The sequence below is a fragment of the Eptatretus burgeri genome, chromosome 4 (genome assembly GCF_056783735.1).
Source record: "Eptatretus burgeri isolate ZD-2024b chromosome 4, Ebu_testis_v1, whole genome shotgun sequence".
NCBI classification, from domain to species: Eukaryota; Metazoa; Chordata; class Myxini; order Myxiniformes; family Myxinidae; genus Eptatretus; species Eptatretus burgeri.
In genome coordinates this window covers 69,103,080-69,115,612 of record NC_140964.1, presented here as the reverse complement: position 1 = coordinate 69,115,612, position 12,533 = coordinate 69,103,080, and the positions used below count along the sequence as shown (strand labels likewise).

The following is a 12,533-nucleotide window of genomic DNA, read 5'->3' as shown; positions in this document are numbered from 1 at the left end:
CTGGTCCGATCTAATTGAAACTTGCCAGGTATATTGCTGGGGACCTGAGTATGTGCCTTTTCAAGGTTTGATAGTGATGACACACTGTATTGTAATAATTTCTCGATTTCTTATGCGCATTTATGGATAAACATAATGCCCCAATCCAGTCGTCGTTTACGAGAGCGAAGGAACGGCCTGTGTGGTTGTTTGAAAATTTTTTTAATTTGTTTTGCACGTACGACCACGCACGTACTGGCACGCGAGAGCGAAGGAACGGCCTGTGTGGTTGTTGTTTCTGGCACGCGGTTTGAAAGTTGTTTTTTTCCGCGTTGGCCACGCACGTACGGCCACATACGGCCACGCAGTAGTGTATTATAATGAAAGAAATAAAAACGTTTTAAAAATACAAAAGGATGGGAGGATGTTCCTCCAAAATGTATGTAAACAAGGTAGGAATGGTCACTGTATTGTACGTGAACCGGTACAATCACCACATGCAAATCTCCTCACGGCTTCGTGCCCCCGAGTCTTTATTCCGATCCAGTACACTCTCTGAGAGCGCTGCCCTCAGGGCAGCTCATCACACATGACGCCTGACCTCCAGAGCCACATTCACTTTAATCCAACACGACATATTATTTCCCCCCTTTCTGAAATCAACCCGTTCTCCATTTCAAAATCCAACATCCACAATGTCAACCCAAAACTGAGACCAACCTTGAGGAGGTGGAGTGAAGAGATGGAGGTGAGAGGGCAGTGGAGGGAGGCAGCTTGGTGGATGAGAGGGGGGGGCAACTTTGAGAAGGATGAGTGAGGGGATGAAAGGTGGGAGAAAGGTGAGGGGGGAATTTTTGAGAGAGGTGAGAGGGAGGCTTGGAGGGAGACTTCCGGTTCCGGTTTTGGAGCGACGAGAGGTCTCCTTCAGGGCTCCCTGCTGACGTTCTCAAAGTTAAGTTTCTGGTTGTTATTTGTCCCGTTTTAACTGTTTAATTTTCTCACCTACATGTTACTGTGTGTTCCGAGTTCGGTTTTGTTTCAAAAATCGTGCTATTTTGTGAGTATTTTTGTCGACGTTCTTACCTGGTGTTTGAGGCCTAGGCCTTGGCCTAGGCTTGAGGCCTACCGGTTCCACTCGGTGTTCGATCGTTTTTTTTTTTGTTTTTTTTTTGTTTTTTCTCCCCATTACCTTCAATTTCTATCCTCCCCATTACCTTCAATTTTCATCCTCCCCACTTTCCAAACATCCCCCATTCTCCCAACTAATCTCTTTCTTATCTCAAAAAAAAAAAAAAATATATATATATATATATATATATATATATATATATATATATATATATATATATATAAATATATATAAATATATATATATATATATATATATACCCAACAACAACAACAACAACACGCTCACCTTCTCCCAATTCTGCTTCTTCTTCTTCCTCTTAACTTCCTCGTCTTCTTCCTCGATTTTTTTTCTACACTTCCATGACCAATCTGTTGAACTCTCTCAAACATTAATATTAACAACAAAAACGATCTTATAATGCTTCATCTTCCTCTCTCACACATGTGGTACTCTTTACTGTTTCACAATGCACTACTCTTCTGCTATTTTAACAGACGACTCTCATTTCGACCTCTCATTTCGACCTCTCCTTCATTCCTTGCCTAAAAAATCCAACTATTACAGCGCTTCTTCTCTCCATTCTCTGAATTCGCCTTCATTGCATCCATCAAGAATTGTGTTAAATCGCATCTCTGACCTAAAACTTTTAAAAACCACAGTTTGCCATGGATGTTTGCTTTCCATCAACCATTCTTTTTTTCAAACTTCAGTGCCAACTCACCCCCCTCACTCTCACTCTCAAAGCAACCATCCCATTCTTCTCCCTCCAAGCCTCCCTCTCACCTCTCAAAAATTCCCCCCTCACCTTTCTCCCACCTTTCATCCCTCTCACTCATCCACCAAGCTGCCTCCCTCCACTGCCCTCTCACCTCCATCTCTTCACTCCACCTCCTCAAATCCTCAACTGCCTTCTTCCTTGTCTCTTGTCCCACCTCTCCCCCAGCACCACAGAGGCTTTTCTCCTCCTAATTCGGCCCCCTCCCCTCGCTATTCTGCAATACCCCACACTCTTTCAACAACCCTCCTTACCCCCCCCCTCATCCCTTGTCCTACCCTCCCCCTCCCCCTCCACCTCCTGCACCCAAAGCCTCCTCCCCGACCTCTTCATTAAAAGTGTGGAGCTCAAATATCCAGGGCCTTCGCTCAAACCTTTCAGATCTTTCCATACAGGTTGCCACTGACAAACCAGACATTATCTGCCTAACAGAAACTTTCCTCTCCAAAGACGTGTCTGACTCCCAAGTATCTCTCCCCGGTTACTGCCTCTTACGGTATGACAGACCTGAGCCTCGTCCTGGTGGAGGTGTTGCTCTCTTCATCAAAGACTATTCCTCACTCTCCATGCACTGCTCTCACTCCCCCACACCCCCAGGAATACCTCTGGCTTCGGCTTCCCCTCCACTCCCACCTCATGTTTATATGTGTACTGTACCGTCCACCGAACAGTGATGACTCCATCTACACCTCACTATCCGAAAACATGGACCATCTTCTATCTTCTCATCCAAACTCTCTCTTCCTCTTATGTGGTGACTTCAATTGTCATCATGCCAGTTGGCTAGGTGTGGGTACCTCTCTCACCTGCCATGGCACCTCTGCAAAAGCTTTCTGCGACTCATTGGGACTGACTCAATCAGTCAACTTCCAGACCCGGATCTCAACCAATGGTACTCCATCTCTCCTGGATCTGATTTTGACAAATTTCCCTGACAATATCTGCTGCTCTTCCTTCGCTCCAATTGGTTCTTCTGACCACGCCCTTGTCAAAGTGGACATCTCTCTGGCTGTTATCAGAGAACCACCTCACCGCCGTCGAGTCTGGCATTTCACTCAAGCCGACTGGCAGGGTCTCCGAGCAGCCATCAAACTTACAGACTGGTCTCCTATCACTACTTTCTCAAACATCAACTCATCCTGGGAATTCTTTCAAAGAAACTTGCTCTCCCTCATGCACAGATTTATCCCCTCTCGTGTTCAGTTGTCCTACCCTTCCTCCCACCCTTGGTTTACTGAAGCTTGTGGCGAGGCAGTTGTCCTGAAACAACTTGCCTTTGCCTCATGGAAAGCAAACCCAACTGAGGGCAATCTCAGTTCTTTCCACAAAGCTCGGAACAAGTGTGTATCTACCCTCAGGAGAGCCAGAAAACAACATCTTTCTCATCTCAAGTCTGAACTCTCAAACCTCTCTCCCTCCTCAAAATCCTGGTGGCGTTTAATCAAATCTGTTTCTGGTGTATGTTCCCCCTCCATCCCCTCCCTTACCTCAAATGGCCGCACTGCTGATTCCACACGTGATAAAGCTGAATGTCTAAACTCGGTGTTTGCAGCTAAATCTTGTGTCCTAAACCCATCACTATCTCTACCCACTTTACCCAGTCGCACCCAACTGTCCCTGGACTCTGTATCTTTTTCTTCTGACAAAGTGGAGAGCTTGCTTTCAAACCTCGAGTCAGATTCTGCAACGGGTCCAGACGGCATCAGCCCACGTGTCCTCAAACCTGCTCTTCTGCTCTTGCTCACCCTCTCTCTGTTATATTCACCCTCTCATTTGCCCAAGGTCATCTGCCATCTGCTTGGAAATCTGCTAACATCACTGCCCTGTATAAAAAAGGTGCAAAAACAGATCCCTGTAACTACAGACCAATCAGCCTTCTCCCAATCATCAGCAAGGTTATGGAATCCATCATCGCTTCAGACATGAAATCCTTCCTCTTCTCCAATGGCTTGATTTCCAATCATCAATTTGGTTTCAGACAAGGTCACTCTACCCTGGATATGCTGCTTCTGCTCTCCCATCAATGGATGGAGGTCCTCAATGCCAGACAGGAAATCCGAGCCGTATCCCTGGACATATCACGTGCTTTTGACACAGTCTGGCACCCTTCACTACTCACCAAACTCTCTTCCCATGGTATTCAAGGCCATCTCCACTCATGGCTCGCAGACTTCCTCTCCTGTCACAGTCAACGTGTGGCCCTAAATGGAGTTCTTTCATCCCCTCTTCCTGTGCAGGCTGGAGTTCCTCAAGGTAGCGTTCTGGGCCCTGTTCTTTTTCTGGTTTTCATCAATGATCTCTCGGACTCTCTGGGAAATCCTCTATTTCTCTTTGCCGACGACTACACCCTCTGCCGTACCATCTGTCGTCCCTCAGACCGGCAAGCAGCAGCTTCTTCGCTCACTACAGATCTGGATAAAATCACAAACTGGTCCAACACGTGGAACATGTCTTTCAATCCAGACAAATCTCACACTCTCACTATGTCTCTTCGAAAGGACCGTTTAGAAAATCCCCCCATCCACTTTCTCAACAATCCTCTGGAAGAAGTCTTTTCTTTCAAGCTTCTGGGTCTCACTATCTGCCATGACCTTTCCTGGGAGGGTCACATTTCCAACCTCGCCTCAAAAGCCAGTCGCCGACTGGGAATCCTCCATCGTGCAAAGTCCTTCCTCGGCCCTCTTGAGCTCCTGACCACGTACAAAGCTTTTCTCCGTACCCTGATGGAGTACTGCTCTCCCCTCTGGGCTGGTGCTCCTGCCTCCCACCTTTCTCGGCTTCGCGCTGTCGAGGCCAGGGCATTTAAGATCATCGGCATCTCCCGCAATGAAGCTGAGTCTTTGGGCGTCTCACTCAATCACCGCAGGTTGGTCGGTGGTCTTTCTGTCTTCTACCGACTCCTCTCCAGCCTTGCCCCCCCTGCTCTCTCTGCGATTTGTCCCCACCACATTTCCACAGGGCGCTCAAGGTCCGCCAACAACCCCCTTCTGGTAAAACTACCAAAATCACGAATCACTGCTCATCTTCACTCTTTCATTCCTCTTTTTTTCCCGCCTTTGGAATAAACTCCCTCACTCTATTCTTTCCCATTCTTCCCTCCAGGCTTTCAAAACAGCTGTTCACCACCACCTCTTATCTTCCCCCATCCAAATCCTCGATCTTTTCTACCCCCGATAATCCACCCAAGCCCACTTCCTTCAATTCCCCTGATTTCCTTCCTGAAAGTCCCTGTAATGTCCATCTTCTCTTCGCCATGTTCCCCGTCCCATCCCCATCCCTCTCCCTTCCACAGTTCACCTAATGTGTCTGTTCCCCACTGTTTTGTCCCTTCCACTCCCGCCCCTCTTGTCTCATGCCTCCTTGCTGTGAGTTGTGTGTTAGCTCTCATACGAGCCTCGACCAAGGTATACAAAAAATAAAAAAATAAAAAACCTTTTCTATCATATATGATCAAAGATTTAAAGTTCATTTTGAGGAAGGTTAGGCCTTCACCATATTCATGGATTATGAACTCTATGTCCACTTGTAATGTCAGATATTGAGGAGGCTTCCAAATGTGATCAGATTTGTGTTCGCCAGGCTGTGGCCCAGCTGAATCATTGCCATGCTGAGATTGATCCTCATTACCTCATTGTGAAGATTTTGTGGAAAGAAGAGGCAGTTGTCATCGTTCTCTGCATCTTGGAGGTTGAGTGACATCTACCAGGTGTCATCCATTCCACTTTGTGACATCTCCGAGAAGGTAGCTATGATGACCCAGTTGCTGCAAGATCTGTTGGGGAGGGCATGGATAGTGAAGTCGCTAATTTATGTATGTGGTTGGAGTGTTTCACTCTGACTCATTGGTCCACTGCAAAATGAAGGTGACTTTGCTCTCCACCACTTGTCTGCGTATTCCTCCATTTTCTGCTGTCGCTTCACAATAGACTTTGCCATCACTTCAACCTTTGCATCTGCCGATGTAGGTGGTTTGAGGAGACTAAGTGGCAGGCGCAAGTTACGCCCTATCGTTGGCTCCGCGGGCGTCTTCCCGGTCGACGAATGAGGTGTAGAGCAATATGAGCACAACAGAGTATGGATAGCCTGATCAAATATCTGCCCATCAGCTAGACTTGCTTTTATGCTCTCCTTGATGACACTGATGAACATCTCCAACCCACCTATATTTGTTGAGGGCAGTCCGTTTGGAGAAAATTGCAGTCTTTACAGAATTTCATCCTATTGAGATTTTGATTTGAGCTCGTCACGAGTGACTAAATTTGCGGTCGCATTTGCAATAACGGTATTTACAGTCGTCAACTTCACTAATAACCTCATTATTGGTGTTCACCCCTGGGGTTGTAAGACTCAGCATGTCTGCCACTTGATTACGGGACCCTGTCAAGTATTCTATGTCAAAGTCATATTTATGTCAAAGTCACAGGTAGAGACGGTCTGACCACCTGTAAATTAATAGTGGTTGATGTTCATATTTATCAAGTAGTGTTGTAAGTCGTGTTGTCCGACGTAGCAAGTAGTGTTGTCAGTGCTTGATGGTCTGTGCGGAGCGTGAACTTTCTACCATACAGATAGACGTGCCAGTGTTCACATGCGTAGATACATACTAGCTCTTTGCGTTCCCCGATGGAGTACTTGCGTTCTGTCTCCGAAAGTGTACGCGATGCGAATGCTACAGGTCGTTCGCTACCTGTGATCCATTGTGAAAGCACTGCTCCCACTGCCGTACCTGATGCATCCGTCGTGACGGTAGTCTTTGCATGAGGATCAAAATGTGCGAGGACTGGACGAGATGTGACCTTCTCCCTCAGCATGACAAATGCATGTTGCTGGGTATGAGTCCATTCCCAGGGCACATCCTTGCGCAGTAGTTTACGAAGAGGTTCAGCGATCTCTGCATAGTTGGGTACAAACTTGAGGTAGAAGTTGGTAGTCTCGAGGAATGATGCAAGCTCTTTTGCATTTGACAGAGTAGGAAGAGTCCTAACTGCTTCGATGTTGTCCTGCGTTGGGTACACCCCATTAGTTGTCACATGATATCCAAAGAAGTCAATCTCTGATGCTGCAAAGGTACACTTTCCCTCATTCAGCATCGAGTTGTGTTTCGTGAGTTGTGACATCACTTCATCCAGCCGCTGATTGTGTTCTGCTTTCTCTTTCCAGTAGACAACAACATCATCAAGGAGGTTGAGAGTTCCCTCAATACCAGACAGGACTAAAGAGACGATCTTCTGAAATGCACTTGGTGCAGAACTGAGGTCGTATGGCATTCTACGATACTAGAACATGCCTGCATGAGTCACAAATGCAGTCAAGTGTCTGCTCTGCTTTGCTTGAGGTACCAGTCGGTAGCTTCTCCTCATGATCTAGCTTCGTGAACACTGTGGAACCGTGGAATGAAGCAGAAAGTTCATTGATGGTTGGGAGTGGGTATTTATCAGGAATAACAGCTTTATTCACCGACTTAAGATCAACACAAAGTCGTAACTCTCCATTCTTACATTGTGCAATGATGCGATTTGACACCCATGGAGACAAATCAATGCATTCAATGTTGCTGTCTGATTCAAGGCATCTTAGCTCCTTAGAAACCCCTTCGTGAGTAGCGTAACGCCTCAAACCTTGAGATACTGGTGGAACCGCACGGTCCACTCGAGGAGCGTGACGATAACTCTTACACTCCCCAAACCCAATAAACAGGGAAGGGTACAGGTGTTTGTACGCATTGTCTTTGTCTGCAGTCATATGGATGTGTGCACTGGTCGGGTCTAAAAGTTTGAATCCAAACTTGTCGAACAGATTAACACCCGTTAGGCTCACCTTTTGTAACATAAAAGGTGAAATTGTTGAGCTTGATACCCTTGTAGTCTACAGGAACAGTGATCGTTCCCAACACCCGGATGATGGATTCATCGGAGGCTTGAAGTATAGATTGTGCAGAGTTGAGTGGATAAGATGAAAAGTACTTATGGTGGAGATTGTCACTCACAATGGAGACTTTTGCTCCTACATCAAAGAGTAGTGACACCGAAATCCCCACGATATCAACTTCATAATCCTTGAAGTTGCCCCCTTGCTGAGGATGTTAAGGCATTTTGTCTGCGATGGTGTACACCATGTCGTCTTTCAACATCAGAAGCACTTGGTTCATCAACCTGACGAACGGACGATGTCCGCTTCTTTGATGACCTGCATACTTGTGCAAAATGGTTCACTTTAAAACAATGACTGCATTGTTTTTCACGTGCAGGACATTGTGCTTTGACGCCATGTTGTCAGTTGATTCAAAGCCCTTGTATATGAGCTGTCTGCAACCGTGGTAACTGTTGCATTTCTGGTGCTGAGGTTGCTGGAGATGTATGAATCAGCTTAGAATCCAACATGGCTGATTCTATCTGGATGGCCAGGGCTGTAGCCTCGAAGGTGAGTCGATAATCCTCCATCAGCAACCCTTCCCGAATACGACGAATGGAAGTCTTTTCTACGAGCTGATCTCTGATGAGCTCATCTGTTAGAACACCAAAATTACAGGTAGCAGCCAGTTCAGAAAGTGAAGCAACATATTGTTGGACAGGTTCACCATTTCCCTGGTAGCGCTGACGGAATTTATACCGTTCAATCACGGTACTCTTTTTCGGCCCAAAGTACCTCTCAAGTGCCCTCACGACATTTCCAAACTTGGGGTATCGGCTGTTAACTGAGCGAACAGATGCTGGTCCTCAGTGCCCAAGCAGTGAATCAAGATTGCCCGCTTACGAGTGAATGTCTGCGAAATCTGTACCATCTCAGCCCGTAGCTTCCAAATAGATTTGAAAAGCTGCAATCCATCGAGGCCATGGAAGAGCTGGGTTCCCCAGAGAAGCCAAGAAGGGAGGTGGAGCTGGTAACTGTAGACCAGCCATCCTCATCACCAAATGTATTGTATGTGAACTGATACAATCACCAGATATAAAACTCCACACATGGGTTCGAGCTCCTGAGCCTTTAGTCCAATCTGTGTGCTCTCTGAGAGTGCTACCCCCAGGACAGCTCATCAAACATGGTGTGTGTGTGTGTGTGTGTGTGTGTGTGTGTGTGTGTGTGTGTGTGTGTGTGTGTGTGTGTGTGTGTGTGTGTGTGTGTGTGTGTGTGTGTTTTCATTCGATAAAACTTTGCTCTTCCATACAGGACAACCATTATTTAAAGAATGATGTAAGGATGGTTTCACATGATAATTTCTTGTGACCATCCCTAACTTGTTTACATACATTTTGGAAGAACATCCGGACATCGTTTTGCATTTTTATGCCTGCGCTGATGAAGTCTCCGGAGGCATTATGTTTTCTGGTTGTCTGTCCGTACGTACTGTACATCCGGACGTTCGTGCTAATTTTCTCTGTTTTCTCTGCAACCGCTTATCCGATTGACATGAAGTTTTCATCACAGGTATGACTACTCATGTATAACGTTTCAATGATAGTTATGACATCATATGTCACGTGGTGTGGCAGCCATTTTAGAAAAAAGGAAACAATTTTGACCTCTATATCTCTGAAACGACTCGATGGAATAACTTTAAACTCTATATCTATATGGGACCTCTATATCCCACATGTTACCAAAGCCTTGGGAATACCAGGGTGTTCACGAATAATTAATAGGTCAAATTGTCTGGCAGCCATATTGGATTCAACGAAAATCTTTTAAAAAGTATTTCTCTTAAATTGCTTCATCAATACACATGAACCGCCACAGTTATGATAGTCACAGGGAATGCAGTATATGTTTTAAACTAGCTGAAGTACCCGGTAATACCCGGGAAATTTGCCCTATTTTCCTCACGCTAGTTAGACTGAGGCATTAGTTGTATGGAGAAAATTAGGAAGGCTTCTTTTATTCCTCAGGTTTATGGAAGGAAGGCTTTATGCTGCCGTAATCCTCAGAGAGGTCATAGTTGAAGGCGGCCTTGAGCCACTCAATGTTTCTTGCAGCAGTGGCAACTGTCCTTGATGTCCTGCCAAAACCCGGACCTAGAAAGCTGGAACGTGAGTTTTGTGCTTCTCTCGCCCGTCGGTGTGACGCTCTATTTTCAGTTAGGCGACGCTCTCTCTCTCTCTCTGCAGCTGACTCTGCTTGCCTGGCTCGTTCATGAGCAGATATATCAGCAGTAAGACGAGTCTCTCTCTCTCTCTCTCTCTCTCTCTCTCTCTCTCTCTCTCTCTCTCTCTCTCTCTCTCTCTCTCTCTCTCTCTCTCTCTCTCTCTCTCTCTCTCTCTCTCTCTGCAGCTGACTCCGCTTGCCTGGCTCTTTCATGAGCAGATCTATCAGCAGTTGGCTGTTGCCGTGCGCGTGCAGTTAGAGAATTCAAATAACAGGAGGAGAATGTGTATGTTTAAAAAGTCAATGAATACGAACATTTTGTATTTCAAAAAACCCTAGCGTTTTTAACCATGAAGCCTTTTGTTATGATTAATACGCCGGCGCACTATTCGAAAGCCATTTTTTTTTCTAATGGAAATTTTATTTATTTTATTTATATATATATATATATATATATATATATATATATTTTTTTTTTTTTTTTAATATATATATATAGTTTTTTTCATTTTTATGGAGAGCCACTTAGCACATCCTGGAACTGAATGTTAGTTCTATATATGTGTAAAGTTTCATCAAGATCAGTTCCCTGGTCTAGGAGCTTATTCGTTACAAAAAAACAGACGGACAGACAGAAGGACTGCCATTTATATAGTAGATTTCAACCTTGATCGGATGCATGGACTGGTAGCCAGAATTAATTAATACTTTGAATCTGGGCTGAGGGAGTGAAATAAAACTTGGTACAAGTATGTATGATGATGTAATAGTGTGTGTGTGTGTGTGTGTGTGTTTGTGTGTGTGTTTGTGTGTGTGTGTGTGTGTGTGTGTGTTTGTTTGTGTGTATGTGTGTGTGTGTGTGTGTGTGTGTGTGTGTGTGTGTGTGTGTGTGTGTGCGTGCGTGCGTGCGTGCGTGCGTGCGTGCGTGCGTGCTTGTTTCCTCCAAATCCATGAAACCAAGCAGCCGGAAATTTTGCATGCATACTAAAGGAACTCTAAGGGAGTGCATGAGTGAAAATTGGGTGTTTGGGTTAATTAAAACACCACTTTTGAAGATAATTAATGCCCTTATTGAATTATCTTCCTTATCAAGCACATCCTCGGCCACCTCACTCTCTATGGGGTCTTAAGGCGCGTCCTGGCTTCCCTCGCTGGGGTTTGAAGCTGTCATGGTTTTTGGCCTGCTCAACCATTCTTTAACTTGGAACAGGCCACACCGATTTATTTATGATAAAGTGTTTTTTTCACTTTCCTCACTCATATCATGGAATGCCTTAATCATCATACTGACGAATCGCTGGATAGATTGCGATGCCTATGAAGGCCCAGAGAGGCCAGCATTTGTGGCTTTATTTCATTTCAGCATGTCATAACCTCAAGAATCTGTTAAACTTCACCGAATTACAAAATTATGTTCCAGAATTGAACTTAGCAGCAGTTCTGACTCCTACAAAAGTGTTCATTTGTCCAATTTGGACATTGCTTGGGCGTTTCCAGGTGCATAGGTTTTTTGATAGCGGTGCAGTTTGTGTCCTGATCAGGATGTACAGTCAACAGTTACTACAAGATAGAGGTACAGATACAGCACACATGAATGTGGTACATATGGGTACATTTGGAACTGTAGGGACTCTCTGTGGGTGTGTGGGCATGCCATGCCTGTTTTGGGCGCCGTGGTGGCATAGTTTCATCTCGTATCTTATGGAGGCTTCATCAGGTTTTCCTTTCTCCTCATGATTGTTTGGAAAGCAATTGGTTATCGGGTTTGCTTTACAAAGGTTTGTTTCCCTTTGTGTGTTTCAAAGCAAAATTTATTTGACGAGATGACCCGTGGACCCGTTGGGTTCCCGTTGTGATAGCGGTTGATGAAAAAAATCATAAAAAAAGATAGCTCCAGCCAACTATACCGCTGAGGTTATTTGCATTGATCAAGTACTCCCGAAGAGTACTTAACTGAATCGGGAATTGATTTTTTTTAATAATTTTTTCCTTGCCCGATTTTAATGAAACTTGATATTGCACACCGCAGGTGAATGGTGAGTAAGGTGGCCCTAAAATTTTTGCACTATCGTGTTCCGTTTTGGCTGTATTTCGGGAACATACATACATTCATACGTACGTACATATATATATATATATATATATATATATATATATATATATATATATATATATATATATATATATATATATACATACATATATACACAAGATGAGAGTTTTAGTAATATATGGAAAACACCCAATTTCCGAGCCGTTTGCCGTATTAACGTGGTTTCTCAATTACCGAGCCAAAATTTTCCCACCCATTACACGCAGCTGTTTATAAAGATTAATAGTTGTTAACATCTCCTTGAAACGACTAAATAAATTCAACGCTGCTTTTCAGTGAAAGCTACTCAAGGTTTCTGGGTTGTACACAGTACGCACTGGAGTTGGTAATCATAAATATCGATCTATAATCCCAGGTGTGTGTGTGTGTGTGTGTGTGTGTGTGTGTGTGTGTGTGTGTGTGTGTGTGTGTGTGTGTGTGTGTGTGTGTGTGTGTGTGTGTGTGTGTGTGTGTGTGTG

The 12,533-nt window shown here is 44.8% G+C and overlaps 1 protein-coding gene across 3 annotated transcripts in view; it reads right to left on the bottom strand.

The window, feature by feature from the left end:
• The window catches only part of LOC147028294 (uncharacterized), a 52,551-nt gene that overhangs the window by 27,797 nt on the left and 12,221 nt on the right, over positions 1-12,533 (bottom strand). The window contains exon 1 of one of the 3 annotated variants that reach the window (XM_085878573.1): positions 1,397-1,622. The exons of the other annotated variants lie outside the window; for them this stretch is intronic. The gene's annotated coding sequence lies outside the window, so the exon portion shown is untranslated. Of the gene's footprint in view, positions 1-1,396; positions 1,623-12,533 lie in introns of those variants that run through there. 3 annotated transcript variants of the gene reach the window in all.